Source organism: Rattus norvegicus, chromosome 18, assembly GCF_036323735.1.
Source record: "Rattus norvegicus strain BN/NHsdMcwi chromosome 18, GRCr8, whole genome shotgun sequence".
NCBI classification, from domain to species: Eukaryota; Metazoa; Chordata; class Mammalia; order Rodentia; family Muridae; genus Rattus; species Rattus norvegicus.
In genome coordinates this window covers 79586542-79600997 of record NC_086036.1, presented here as the reverse complement: position 1 = coordinate 79600997, position 14456 = coordinate 79586542, and the positions used below count along the sequence as shown (strand labels likewise).

The 14456-nt window shown below is 46.8% G+C and overlaps 1 long non-coding RNA gene across 1 annotated transcript; it reads right to left on the bottom strand.

Annotated features, from left to right (window-relative positions):
• Window positions 1-189: 189 nt before the first annotated feature.
• Window positions 190-2716, bottom strand: LOC102552776 (uncharacterized). Its single transcript, XR_597087.4, has 3 exons — window positions 2592-2716; window positions 2308-2487; window positions 190-918 (listed from the first exon to the last, which is right to left on the bottom strand). It is a non-coding gene; the product is annotated as an uncharacterized LOC102552776 (long non-coding RNA).
• Window positions 2717-14456: the final 11740 nt, after the last annotated feature.

Here is a 14456-nt window from a genome sequence, read left to right as displayed (position 1 = left end):
TGGAGCCCTGGATGGCTGGGAACTTGCTTTACAGACCAAGCTGGCCTCAAACCTGCAGAGATCCATCTGCTTTTGCCTCTCAAGTGCTGGGTTTAAAAGTGTGGGCCATGGTACCCATGGTACATTTTTTTTTCCAGCCAAATCCTTTGAAGAAATTTTTTATGTTTTTTTTTTTCCAGACAGGCTCTTGTTTGTTTGGGCTGATTGTGAACTTACCATGTATCCAAGGGTGACCTTGAACTCCTGATCCCCCTGCCTCTAATCCCAAGGCTGGGATCATTGGGCTGCTGCATTGAGCCTGGTTCCAATAGAAATTTTTTAATTATTTAAGCAAATGACTCACCGAGGGCATTCCCTTTCCGGGTCCTTGGTCCTTACCTATGAACCCCCGACTGCTCCCTGACCTGTTTCATCCGGCACAATAGAACAAGGTCCTCCTTTGGGATGCTGGTTATTATGCTCGAAATCCAGCTGCATCCGCTGGGCATCTGCTTGATATTCTAGCTCCAATCTTTCATCCTTAAAACTCAGTAAGAAGACGCCAATACTGGAAGAAAGAAAAAAGACATCTCTCCCTTTGAATAAAGTTAAAGATAGCATAATTTTTGATTAACTGTGCAGACAACCCAGAACACTCTCGCGACTTAACTCGCCGGTTTAACTGCGGGCTTCTCAGGGCGCGAAGCTGTAGGTGCGATAATTAATAACAAGCCAGCTGAAGACATCAGACTTCTCCAAACAACACTGGCTGGTGGTTCCTTCGGTGTCTCTGTCTTCCTTCCTGGCTCTGTTCTTTAAAACTTGCCTCCTGCAAGCGTCCTCCAGCTGTTGGGAAACTGTTCTTCATCTGGAGCCCACGATTGTTTTTTAAGAGATTAATTCAGATGCAGAAGGAGTCCCAGGGACTGGAGTCTCCATCTGCAACAATAATCATTAGATGCTAAAGCCGTGGCTACATGAGGCAAGAATTTCTAATGATGCTCTATTATTCGGGCCCATCTTTTTCCTGTGCTTCCGCCAGAGCTGCTGAGTGCTGGAGCAATGGGGAGACCAGAGGATGCTGTCAGGGTAGGTCTGGTTCTAGTAGCCCCTGAGCTGGTATCTCCAGGAGGCATCTGAGCCAACCTTAAATTTGCTTTGGTTTACCCATTGTCCTAAGGACAGACATCATCTCAAAGCATCAATAGTGACAGGACCTAGGTCTTCCTTTGCCTTTTATTTTTAACAGTTAGCAGAGCCAGGCTAGGGGTGGGAGTAACACACTGTAGCTCCTTTCCCTGGGCTGGCCCTTGAGACTGTCCCGGGGGCTGGGTTTCCACAGTCCAGTCTGGTGGCTTTGTGAACGACACTGACATAGTCAACAGGCCTGCATGAGTGTCTAGAGGGAAAAACCCTCATCAGATTTGGTGATGTCTGAACCCTGTGGTCCAATGCTCCAGTATCACATGGCTGCCTGGGAGAATTGCATCGAATTAAGACGTAAAACAATTCATGTCATTGCTACAGAAACACGGTCCCTGTAAGTAAGACAAAATGAGCGGTGCACGTGAGCACGAGCACAGTTTTAAGGAGGTTTTGCGCCATGAACTTCCTAAATTAGGAAGAATGGCACAAACCAGCTCCTTCCTTCTCTTTAAAGTGCATCTTGTTCCAGCCGAACACAAAGATGATGGAGGATTGTGTTCTGAGGTGAAGATTTCCCTTGAGAGCGACAGAGAGGTTCATGTTCACATGGTCTAGGATGGAGAAGAAACAGTGGCCCATATAGTTTTAGTTCAGGTCACCACAAGTATCCCCCAGATACCGGAGTCAGCTTTGTGAATCATGAGCGACACAGGAGAGGTGAGGGGCAGGCTTCCTCAGGAGAGACAGAGAAGATTCAGCGCGGGCGCGCGCGCGCGCACACACACACACACACACACACACACACACACACACACACACACACCTTGGAGGCAGCAGAGTCCTGCAAGCAGTCTAGGGAGGCTGAGATTTGCATGGGTGTCCTGTGCTCCTGTCTCTCAGTTTGCCCAGGGAGTGGCAGAAAAGGTTAAGGTGGGTAGGAAGAGACAGAGAACATGGCCCGAGCCTCCAGTTCTCCTAGCAGGTCAGAAGGATGTCTGACCCGTCTGTCCTCTGTCCTTTGCCCTTAACACGTGACCACAAGCAGACTGCAAGTGTTTGGTATTCAGCTAAGCCATGTTTCTCCTTTAAAGAGGTGGAGGTGAAGGTCTGTGGCCTGAGGCTCTTCACAATCTCCATAGAAACACAGAGGGGGTTTTGTGCTTATTCCTGGTTCACACCAACCTCTTAGCCTTGGCTGCTGGGATAGACGCACTTTGGCTTTGTCTCTGACAGGGTATGACTTCTCGGCCCATCAGGGGCTGTGACTCAAGGCCCAGGCTGCACTTTGTGTAGCTGCAAGCTTCTCAGGTCGGGGCCTCCTTCCTCGTCATTAAGCATAGCTCCAGGGATAGCGATGCAACACTGTTGGTAGAATGCTTCTTTATCATGTAACACTGTTGCTCGAATGCTTATATCCCAGGCACAAGGCCGGGGGATTGATCTCCAGGACCAACCCCACCTCTCACCTGTAATTCCGGTAGAGCACTCAGGAAGTAGAGGGAAAAGAACCAGGAGTTCAAGGTTATCCTTGACTACATATAAAGTTCGAAGCAGGTGCGGCTACTTGAAACTCTGTCTCTAAACAAGCAGGAGAGCAAACAGCAGTTCCACCCCCAACTACCACCCAGCTAGCCAATTGCATCAGTGCAGAAAGGCCAAAGTACAAAGTATCTGTGGAGAATGCAGAGTGTGCGGGGTTTGGAGCTCACAGAGGTAACACTGTTGCTCCCCTGGGCTGCCCAGGCTCAGCAGGCTCACTTTCCCTTGGGTCTCCTCCCAGAATCCCCTTTACTACATCCCTAGCCACCGTGACCCAGCTTTTAAAGCGGATCCTCAACACGACTGTTTTAGTAGGAATAACTCTAAGAAACTATGTTTGAAAGGACTAAACATTAAAATGAAGGAAAGCACAGACCTGTCAGACAGAAAGCAGCAGGGCAGCCTGGCGGATGCACGCAGGGCACTACGGAAGACAGTGCCTTTATAGACTTCCGCCATAAGGCAAGAAAGGATTACCTGGGAAATTAATTCTAGAAAAGTTCCTCATTTAATTTGGTTGAAGATCAAGGGTCTCTTATTCTTCTCCATTCTGAAAAAGACACACGGAATTTGGGGTCCAGGATGGGAGCTGCCTGAGAGGGAAGAGAAATAATGAGCCGGTTGCTACAGGGATGCGCTCCTTCAACATACCATGAACAAGGGACAAAGATATCAAGTGGGTACAAATTCAGAATGAAGCACAATTGTTTTTCCATTTGGCAAAACCCCCATTGTTTTGGTTTCTAACATACACATTCAAGAAGTACACTGATGGGGCTTTCCACACTCAGGGTGTGGCCCTGAGCCTGTGATCATTACAAAAGATTTGTAATTCAGGAATTATTTATGCAATGATTGTGACGTCACAGTGGCTGCCGAGATCAATTGCTGCACCCAGGGATCGGGAACCTGACATCCTGCTATCAGACTGTCCTGGCGGCCTTCCTGAACGAAGCTGGGTGACAATGCCAATGGTTTCCTTCTCTGATTCCTACGCTGACCCAGGAAGGCTGCTCTGTTACAGAAGCCCCTCTCAGTGGCATCTGCTGCCTCTGGAATTCTTATGCAACCTTCAAGGTTGCTTGTCTCCTTTGCTTAATTTTAAAATAGGAGAACTCTAAAATAAAAGATAAATAAGGTGAACTCTAAAATAAAAGGTAAATAAAACAAAGCGGTCCAAGTCCCTCTTAAAATTTCTTTGCAAGTAGGCGAGGTGTGAATGAAGATTTTCAAACCCATTTTAACCCAATTCCAGAAAGCATGGAAGGTTTTTTTTTTTTTTTTTTTTTTTTTAAGCCCGTGGAGAGTTATTATGTGGGGAAATTTGTAAATACTAGTTAAAAGCAAAAAGGTGGATAAGATTGTGTCAGGTTTTTTTTTTTTTTTTTTTTTTTTGGTTCTTTTTTTTTTTTCGGAGCTGGGGACTGAACCCAGGGCCTTGCGCTTCCTAGGTAAGCGCTCTACCACTGAGCTAAATCCCCAGCCCCGATTGTGTCAGGTTTTAACTTCTCCATTTTATCATGGTTTAAGTTATTCTCTGCAGTAGGCATATATAGGCATGTAATAAGGGAAACAGACTTCTTTAAAAATAAAGCAAAATAATGCTGCATTGGGTGAGTCTTGGTGGGTGTCTTCTCATGGGCATTTCTTTCTTCTTTCTTTAAAATACAGGGTGGGACCTTTTTATGTCTTAAATGAATGTATGCATCGCAAAGACCACAGGCAGGAGGTTGACAGTCTCTCCAGCCCCTTCTGGGAAATGCTGATTCTGCAGTGTCAAGAACCAGCTTTGCAATGGCTTTTTTTAAACTGTTGGATGCTTTGGACCATGCCTGGGATTCCTCTGTGAACAGGAGAGTCTTAATTATGGGGACCATGAATCTTCTCAGCAATGGCCACTCAGCTGGTGATGAAGGAAGGGGTTTGGGTCTCCATAGAAAGACAAGATGGCCACAGAGGGGCTGGGGAGGGAGCTGTTGTCAGCTCTTCACAAATTCTTGCCATTGAATCTAAACATGCAGAGTTGAAAGAAATGTAGGAACTGTGTATACCAGATACCTAGCTTCAACTGTGGCCAAATATTCATGGTTCCCTCCTTCTCCAGATGGACAACTGAGAAACAAATCCCAATTATTACTGTATTTCACGCCAGTGTTTTACTAGAAGGGCCCTTAAGTAAACCCAAACCATACACACCCATCACTATCATATCAACCTTAACCATAGCTCTACCGTTACTCTGCCTTGTGCGGGTGTGTTCTTTGCGTATGTGTGGTGTCCCTGCATGGATATGTGATGTGTCCCTGAATGAGTGTGTGAGTGTGTGTGTGTGAGTGTGTGTGTGAGTGGGTGTGTGTGAGTGTGTGTAAGCGTGTGAGCGTGTGTGTGAGTGTGAGTGTGTGTGTGTGAGTGTGTGTGTGAGTGGGTGTGTGTGAGTGTGTGTAAGCGTGTGAGCGTGTGTGTGAGTGTGTGTGTGAGTGTGTGTGTGAGTGTATGTGTGAGTGGGTGTGTATGTGTATGAGTGTGTGTGAGAGTGTGTGTATGTGTATGAGTGTGTGTGTGAGTGTGTGTGTGTAAGTCCACGTGGGGGCCGGAGACTGATGCTGAGTGTCATCCTCAATTGCTCTTTAGTTTTTTGTCGAGGCAGGGTTTCTTGCTGAGGACAGAGCTCACGGATTCGTTTGTTGAGGCAGGGTTTCTTGCTGAGCACAGAGCTCACAGATTCAGCCAGTCTAGCAATCCAGCTTGCTCTGCGGGGTGCTGGTCCCTGTCTCCTAGGGCTGGGATTACAGGAGGGTGCCCTGATTCTCCAGCTTACTTTGTAAGTGCTTTACACACCGAGCCAACTCCTTAGCCTGTAGCCATGCTTTCTTAAAGGCGCGGACTGCATAGCCTGTGTGGTGTTGTTTGTTTTCCAGCACACTTCTCTGCCATCCTTTCCGAGGCACACCTCAGTGAGGCCCAAACATTGCACATGGTGGCTACACTGATTCAAGTCTTCATCTGTAGGCTTTTCCCTCTGTGTGTCACTTATATCTTGGCGAACGGAACTGTTTGTTTTGTGCAACATCCCCAGCCTGGACATTGTCAGTGGCCTCTCTATGCCACTGACAAGTTGCTCATCCCTTAAAATTTCTCGACGTAGTAGTTAGGTCTAGACCACCTCCAGTTTTCATTCATTCATTCATTCACTCATTCATTCACTCATTCATACACTCATGTTTCATTCACTCATTCATTCATTCATCACTCACTCATTCATACATTCATGTTTCTCTCACTCATTCATTCACTCATTCATACACTCATGTTTCATTCACTCATTCATTCATTCATCACTCACTCATTCATACATTCATGTTTCTCTCACTCATTCATTCACTCATTCATACACTCATGTTTCATTCACTCATTCATTCATTCACTCACTCACTTATACACTCGTGTTTCATTCACTCAATTCACTCTCTCTTTTCATCAAGAATAATTTGTCATCCAGTGGCCTTGGTTAAAGAAAACTTATGCTTAAGTATTTGATACCATTTTAAAAATGCTTCTGCTTCCTATTTAAAACACAGCACTTTCACACATTTTAACTATGCTCCAAAAATGTGAGCATTCCTACTCTTCCTGATCTTCCTGGCACTGGGTTTCCTCTGAAAGGTCTTTTATTCTCCCGAGATAGCGGCTGTAGGAGTTCTTGGTAAAGGAATCCAGAACCAGGTGAAGTCTTTGGCTGGCACTTGTCAGCTTTGCACTCGGAGGTCAGGTCGGGGTCTCACCTCTCTTTAGTGAAGGATATTCAGGTGTGGCAGTTTTCCAAGAAGCCAAGTGATGGACACTGAAAGAGGTAACAGTGCAAGCACACTGGTGCAGATGTAATCCTCTGCAATTAAAAAGAGTGCATTGGTCGGTCATCTGGGTGTCTTGTGGAGTGTATTTCCATTTCTTAAAAACAAAACAAAACCAAATAATCTATTTGTTGCCCCACCAAGGAAGAGGCAGCCAAGTTCATCAGACGGCCTCACTCTTCTCACCCACAGGCTTGTCTAATCAATCTATGCACTCTGGATTAACACAGACGGGCCAGAGAGAGAGTGTCACGAAGGGAATAATGGATGCGTGTAAACGGCTGTGGTGCATGTAAGTCAGTGATGGGTGTGGCCCAGCCACTGGTACATATGTCTCCAAGCTTGAGTGCCTTGGAGAAGAGTCTTAGTTGGGCCCTAGGATAGCTCATTGTCCCGTTTCACCCTCCACGATAAGTTGGAGTTGGTAGCCTAGGCACATTTTCCCACTGGGTAAGCAGGCCCACGGCTCCTGCTCTGAAACGCCACATTTCCTAAGACTTCACAGCACTCAGTGGAGGCCATTTAAAGTACGGGCTCTTTACTCCAAAACAGAGCACAGTGTGAAGGTCTATCAGAAGGAGGAACCTGGGTTTGTGGACAGCTGTTTCTTACCGTAGGGAAAGGAAGGCCAGCCTCTTATGGCACCATTGCTCTGTGAACTTGGTCCAGAACAGTCCTTTGCTTTGATGTTCAATCTGAGCTCCTCCGTGATGGTGCTGACTGTGTGTGTGTGGGTGGGGGGGGGGGGCTTGAACTCACAGGTCTCTGGGGGAACCCCTCAGCAGCTCTTACATGCTGTGAGCCCTGTTTTGCACTGAGACAGGTGTTCAGATTCGAAGCCACGTTTCAAGAGACTTTTGTTACCGTTGTTAATTTTCCCATCTCACACCCTGTGATTCTCCTTGAGGGGGAGTCCGATAAGGCTCCACACGTCTTAGGAACACTTGTCCCCTGGCTCTACCGATCAAGTCATTTGATCCAGTATTGGAGGAGTGGGTAAGAGGGTCACTCCGGGACACCTCCATCTTCTGGGTTCAGACGATTTGTTTCTCCACATGCAATGTTGACTTGCACTTGAAACTCCTTTAATTAATCTTTGGGGGGAGGGAGACGTTTGAAAACGAGACAGGCAATCATGAGAAAGATAATGGATTGATGGTGGGCACGTGAGGGAGCCCAGCATGCTCATCCCAGTGAGGCGGAGTGTGTTGTACAGGAATTGGGTAAGAGCAAGCCCTCCAGGACCAAAGAAACGTAAGAGGCATTTGACTGGAACACTTAGCAATCAGAAAACCAAGACAGAGGTTAAATTGTTTTGAGCAAGAGAAATTAATACATTAAAGGTTACATTTCCAACTGTGAGGCAGTGAGCTGGGCTCCTCCGTGGTGTCAGAATTACATAAGGCAGGAGAAATGGCTCTGAAATGATTGTGGAATCATTAAGGCAAGGCAAGGCAGAGCAAGACACTTCCCAGCAGGAGGGTGCTAGGAAGAATAAAGACGTGGAGAGAGCTCATTAAGAATGAATTGCAGACCATAAACATTTGGAAGCGTTGAGTGTGGAGTTCTATCTGTTATCTAATGACTCGGAGATTAGAAAACTAGCAATGACTTTCAGAAAAGGAGTTGACTTTGTGGGGGAGATTGTTTGCCGTTCCGGAAAGAGAAAAAGGGTTTTGTTTTGTTCTGTTTTGTTTTGTTTTTTTGAGTTAGGGAAAAAGTCTCTTATCTCTGTAAATCAGCACAATTTAAGCAACTTCAGCGATCCTCTGACAGTTTCTTTCTGCTGCATAATTACACACTGTCTCCAATTTTATTATAAGATATGGAAAGAACCTCTGGGTGGGGGCGGGGAGCAGGTAGGGAAGAGAGGCAGGAGGAGACAAAAGTCCAACTTCACCACTGTCTTCAGAAAGACCTACAAACCTCCACCCAAAAGGCCTTGCTGGCAAATCCTTTAAAGCAGACTCGTGTTCTGTTTTGGTCGAGGGCATTCCATTCGCACGGCTGCTAATTGCATGGTTTGATGGGCAGAGTCAGGACAGCTGGAATGAGATAATCCATCTTTGGTGCTGACTCCCTCATCCCCCACCTCCCCACCCCCACCCTCGCACACCCTCCTATCCACCACAAGAAGCAATGATTTAAGACTCCAAACTCTGGCCATGTGTAAACTCCTTAATCTTCCAGAATATTCAGTGCCCTTTACTTTGTGGTTAACACAAGTCAGGGATGGTGGGAAAGCATCAACCTACACGACTGGGCAGCACAGCCAGGCCTCGAAATAGCCCCCTTTGGAAAACAGATGGGGGCTGGTAATGTGCTGTCGTCCTCCGGGAAAGAGCAGAGTTCAGCGGTGCTCTGGAAACCCCGTGAGCACTTTCCTAATGGTTTCTTAGAAGCAACGGCGTCCGCTGGGCAGCGTGATGCCAGCGCTACACCGCTCAGAGGGGAGGCACGGGTGTGGGCAGCCCTGGTATTGCAACATCTCCTCTTCATGAGACACGCAGGAGCGGCCAGAGCCTGTTGGACTCTCTCTAAATGACTCTTGGTCTTAGTTACCAATTGCTTTTATTAATGTGAATTTCTAGAAGCGATCATCCACGAGGTGTGAGAGAGGCGAGGGTGGGAGAGGAAGGCATTGCAAGAATTCCCGGTTGGTCACCGAGCTTCAGGTTCATTCCATTATGAAGTTCGACCCCCTCCCCCACACCAGAGACCTTAAAAATCCTTGGGTCACTTCTTAAGAACAAGGTCGTTCCTTCTGGCACCAGTTTGGGTTGCAGTCAGTTCTTAAGGTTCCCAATGCTTTCATAAGTCTGATGCTGGGTGTGGACACTCCTGCAATGGCCACAACCTTCTCCCTTCAATGCTGGGCTCCGCCTAGGCAACGCTGAACCAGAAATGGAGGCCCCCTGCTGGCTGCCTTTCAAGGTTAGTGGGTGCATGAGGCCAGCTTCGTCCTCTTTCCTCAGCAGCCAGCTAGTGGGATCAGCATCCGAAGGAACCATGAGAGATTTGAAGGATGAGCAGTGTTATGACCGTTCCCAATGTGGTCACTGTGAAAGTCACTCCCCGCAGGATGTGACACACCTTCCTTTGGGGTGTCTGCTGCTCTGGGTCTAACATTCCAACCGTAGGATGAAGAACTCTCAGGATTGCAGATACTGTGTAGGTGACAAAGGGAAGAATCCCACCCCAATGGTTTTTAGTTGCTTCTCCTTGTTGTTACCCTCCCTGTTAGCTACGCTCCTATGCTCGACATCAGAGTCGCACGCATGCGCTTGCATACCACTGGCTTAAAATTGTGCATCTTTTTTTTGTTGTTGTTCTTTTTTTCGGAGCTGGGGACCGAACCCAGGGCCTTGCGCTTCCTAGGCAAGCGCTCTACCACTGAGCTAAATCCCCAACCCCAAAAGTGTAGTATACATCTTTAATCCCAGGAGACTGAGGCAAGGAGACCTCTGAGTTCAAGTCAGCGGGGGACAAGTAAGTTCCAGATCCAGGCGTGGTGGTACACACCTTTTTTTTTTTTTTTTCTTTTTTTCCGGAGCTGGGGACCAAACCCAGGGCCTTGCGCGCAAGCGCTACCATTGAGCTAAATCCCCCAACCCCTGTGCATGGTTTTAAAAGCACCTCTACAGAGCCATGTCCACCTTTGTTATGCACCACCGAAATACCACACTGAGTAACAGCATGCAGTCTCACCAGAAAAAGATTTGTTTTGTGAAGCTGTCAATGTCACGATGTTCAATCTATTTTACATTTTTAAAAATAATTATTACTATAATTATGTGTGTATGCATATGACGAATGCGTGTACTTTCATGCATGCATGTGTGTGCATGCAGGTATAGGTGTGTTTGCGTGTGTATGCATGCGTGTGTATGTGTGTGTGTGTGTGTGTTGTGTCTGTATGTATGTGCCATGGAGTACATGTGAAGATCACAGAACAACTTCGTGGATTCGGTTCTCTGGTCCCACTTTCATGTGGGGTTTTGGATACTGAACTTAGGTCACGAGTCTTACATGGCAAGTGTCTTTATCCGCTGAGTCACCTCACAGCCCCTATTTTTAAAAATAATATTTGTTTTTCCTCAAAAGATTGAAGTTTTTCCTTGGCAACAATTACTGTCTGTTATTTTCCCTGTAGTTAAAGGCTTACTTTGTTTTCTTTGGAAAAAATGTTTTGCCTAATTCCTATCGTGAATAAAATTACTGGGGTAATAAAATGGTGTTCCGTGAAAAGGCAACAGTTGCACACATGTCGGTCCTGGGGAGCCGCCTTCTTTTTCGGCAAAGGTTCCCACTTCATCACTCAGAAGAGTAAGTGAGAGCATTGACGATCAAGACTCAACCAAGCAGTAATCCTTAGGGCTTCACCAAGAAAGTGAGATGTGGCTTTTTTTTTTTTTTTTTCAACATAGGCATGGCAGAAGACACATAGTGACCTTCAGGATGGCTGTGCTCCAGTACCCATGGTATCCATCACTGATGATTTCAAAACCCCAGAACCATTGCCAAAAGAGGAAGAAAAGCAAACTAAAAGCTCACTGTTAGGATGAAAGCTAGTTTTGCCCTCAGGACTGACTAAATGTGTGCTGGGGACCCTACGTAAATCAAGTCACGTGTCAATAACCACTTAATTGAAAGCAAGGTTTTCAAAGGTATTGGGACACTACAGCACATCAGTAGTGAGAAAAATACATTAATTAAAACGTCTAAATCAGGCATAGTGGTTCTTGCCTGCGTTCACAGAAACCGGGAGGCTGAGGCAGAAGGACTTTTATGAGTTCACGGCAAGCGTGGGTTGTTTAGTGCGTTCCAGGCTAGCTTGAGACACACAGTGATGTTCCAGGCTAGTTTGTGACACACTGTGATACCCTGTCTGTAAAAGGAAGAGGGAAGTAAAAAGAGAAAACAAAACAAGATAAATAAAGCAAACAAACAAGAATTTGAAAACTCCTACCGTTATTTTTGTGGGCACCACTCAGAGCTTACTGAGCAATCCTTGGTGGGAGAAGGGACTCTGGGCACGGCTGTTCTAGAAGAACTGTCTAGGGCATCTTCATTCCTGGGGAGTCCATAAGTAAGGAGAGTTTGGGATTCACGGAAGTTGCAAGAAACTTCCCACAGGGAGTGGCACTAATTGAGCAGCTCAGAGAGCGCCTGTAACCAGGGAATCAGAGCCTCCACAGCAGCCTCCACTCAAGTCCTCGGGTCTGGAATCTGAGGTTGCTCAGTCCGTCCATTGTTCAAGTACATTACATCCAACACCCCAGACCTCATACTCCCTAAGGGTCTGGTTTCCTTCCCGTCCTCCTCATTTCCTGAAGTCCTCCCCACTTCCCATGTTCTTCTTGTGCCACCCTGGACCTTCTAATTACTGCACCTTTGTTCTGCCCCTCCAACCCTTAGGCATTCTTATGACCTCCAGGTAGAATCCTATCCTGCAGACCAGCACTCTTCCTGCCCTCTTGGCCACTCCTCCCTGGGGTATAGCCCATCGTGTTCCCAGTCAGATGCACATGTGGTGAACCCCATCTTCACACTTGCCATTCCTTCTTTCACAACTACTTCTCCTCTTATCTATCTACCCTCACTCCGATTTATCTCTCTCCCACGCACTTGCTCCCCAGCCCACACTGAATCCTGTAAGAATCAGTCCACACTCTGGCCATTTCCTGAGGGGAGATCTATCGAATTTAACTTGAGGTTCCTGCCCTGGTTTTACCACTTAGTGTCTGTGGAACTTAGCCCCTGTATTCTCTTTCCTAGTCTCGGTCTCCTCATCTATGAAAGGCTCTTGTTGCTTATTGTGAGCACGGAGAGAGAATCTTGTATAAAGTAGCCATGGCACCTGCTGGGAAGACCAAGGGTGTGGTGAGCAGTAGCGTCTTCATTTTCATTCCATCTTTCTTCTTTAGGTCATTAGAACGGTGCTGCCGACGTTCAGGTTCCACTGCGGGCGATGCCTGCTAAACTAAGGACACAGAGACATGGGAAGGAAACACCAGCAAGGTGACCAACACCGTGGCTTTCCGGCTTTAGATCTGAATACACGTGCATCAAGTCAAACTAAAGATCATTTCCTTGCTTGCAATGTCAATGTTTAAAGTGCTCAGAAGTTGCGTTTGCCTGGTGGCTATCCCACGGTGCTGTAGAGCTTATGGGAAATTTCTACCCTTGAGGAAGATTCTAAAGGATGGAGCTGTCAGTCGCGTTTCCCAGCTGGTACTGGTATGAACTACACCTGTCGATCTAAGATGAAAGGCATGCAAATGCCCTTGATAGGGAGAAGTAGTAACTATACTTACATAGTAAGGTGTACTTAACACTAAGAGTCGGAGGGTTTCTTGACAATGCATGGTTAGTCAGACTGACGGTCTTGGGACCTGCCTACTCAGTGCTTTTGTTCAACCCAACTGGGGAAGTTTGTCTGGATTCAGAGACACCCGAGCAACACTGAATCAGATCTATTGTGGAGACGGGAGACTCTCTTGACCATAGGTGTCAACAGGAACACTAATGCATCTGCACGTCTCAGCTACTATGGAGAACGCTGGCCAGAACAAAGGCATTTCATAGCTGTGGTGTTAGTTTTGTCAACTTGATACAATCAAGAATCACCTGGGAAGAGAGTCTTAACTGAGGGGATGTCCATAGTAGGATGGCCTATGGGAATTATCTTGATTATGTTGATTGAAGTAGGAAGACTTGTCCACTGTGGGCGGCGCCATTCTCTGAGTAGGGGATCCTGGTTGTATAATAGTGGAGAAAAGTGAGCTGAGCACTAGGCTGCAGACATTAATTTCGTAATGCTGTCTACTCTTGATTGTGGATGTCCTGTGACATCCCGCTTAGAGCTCCTGCTGTCTTGACTTCTCTGCAATGATAGGATATAATCTGGAATAGTGAGCCAAACAAACCTTTCTCCTTTAAGATGTTCCTGTCGCTTTTTATCAGAGTGACAGGAACAAAACTGAGATAGTGGCTTTGAGGGAAGATGCTAGATGGTAGTTCACAGGGACCATTGCTGCTGATAGGCCATCTTTCCCCTGGAAGCCACACCGGGTTCTTTTCCAAGTGACCTTCCTCATGTCTCTGTGGGCTGCTGCCTATCCCTACCAGCATGTCCACTGTTATCCCGAGGATGCTGAAATGACTGACCGTGGCTCAGACACTCATTATTGATAACCTTGCACTTGGAATTAGGTAGAGCAATATGTCTGCACACAGAATTTCCAGGAGCTAACTGTGAAGTTCAGGGCCCATGGTTGGATCTGGTAAGAACAAGCTTCATGGCTTCATCAGCTTCTCTCTTAGTGTACATCTTCTTCACATGCCCGTACCAGATTGGCTTTCTGCATCCCATGTTCCAAGGGCTTGGATAACAGTGCCTTGTTTGACTGCAGCCTGCCAAGGCAACAGAAGTCAGGGATTGCTGTCAAGGTTTCAGTGCCAACAGAGACTTTGGTGGCAAGTAGGGCTTCCCTAGCTCTGAAGTGTACTTGACCTAGGTTTGCGTAATGAGTAATAGCCTGCCACATGGTGCTTACGGGGAACCGTGACTCACACAGGCCCTGGCAGAGTTGTTGGCCCAGGAGAAAGGTGTCTCCCAATTAGGAGATGCATGCCATGCCAGGACTGAATCATAGGATGTGGGGATGGCAGAGATATTAGAGGTCACCCAGCTCGTGTCTAACTAAGGTTATAGATGATGAGAAAAGAATCTGGCAGGGCAGATGGGCTTCCCCAGGCACAGAACCAGAGCCAGAACTGAATTCTTCTGGCTTCTAGTCCTGTGTTCTAGGATTGCTCAGACGTATCAGATCGGTCTGATGTTACCTGTTCTGCTCAGACGTTTTATCTCCACAGCTGAACTGTAATCCTTACACGCGTAAAGACTTTGACGGTTGGCTTTAAATGTCAGTCTGACAT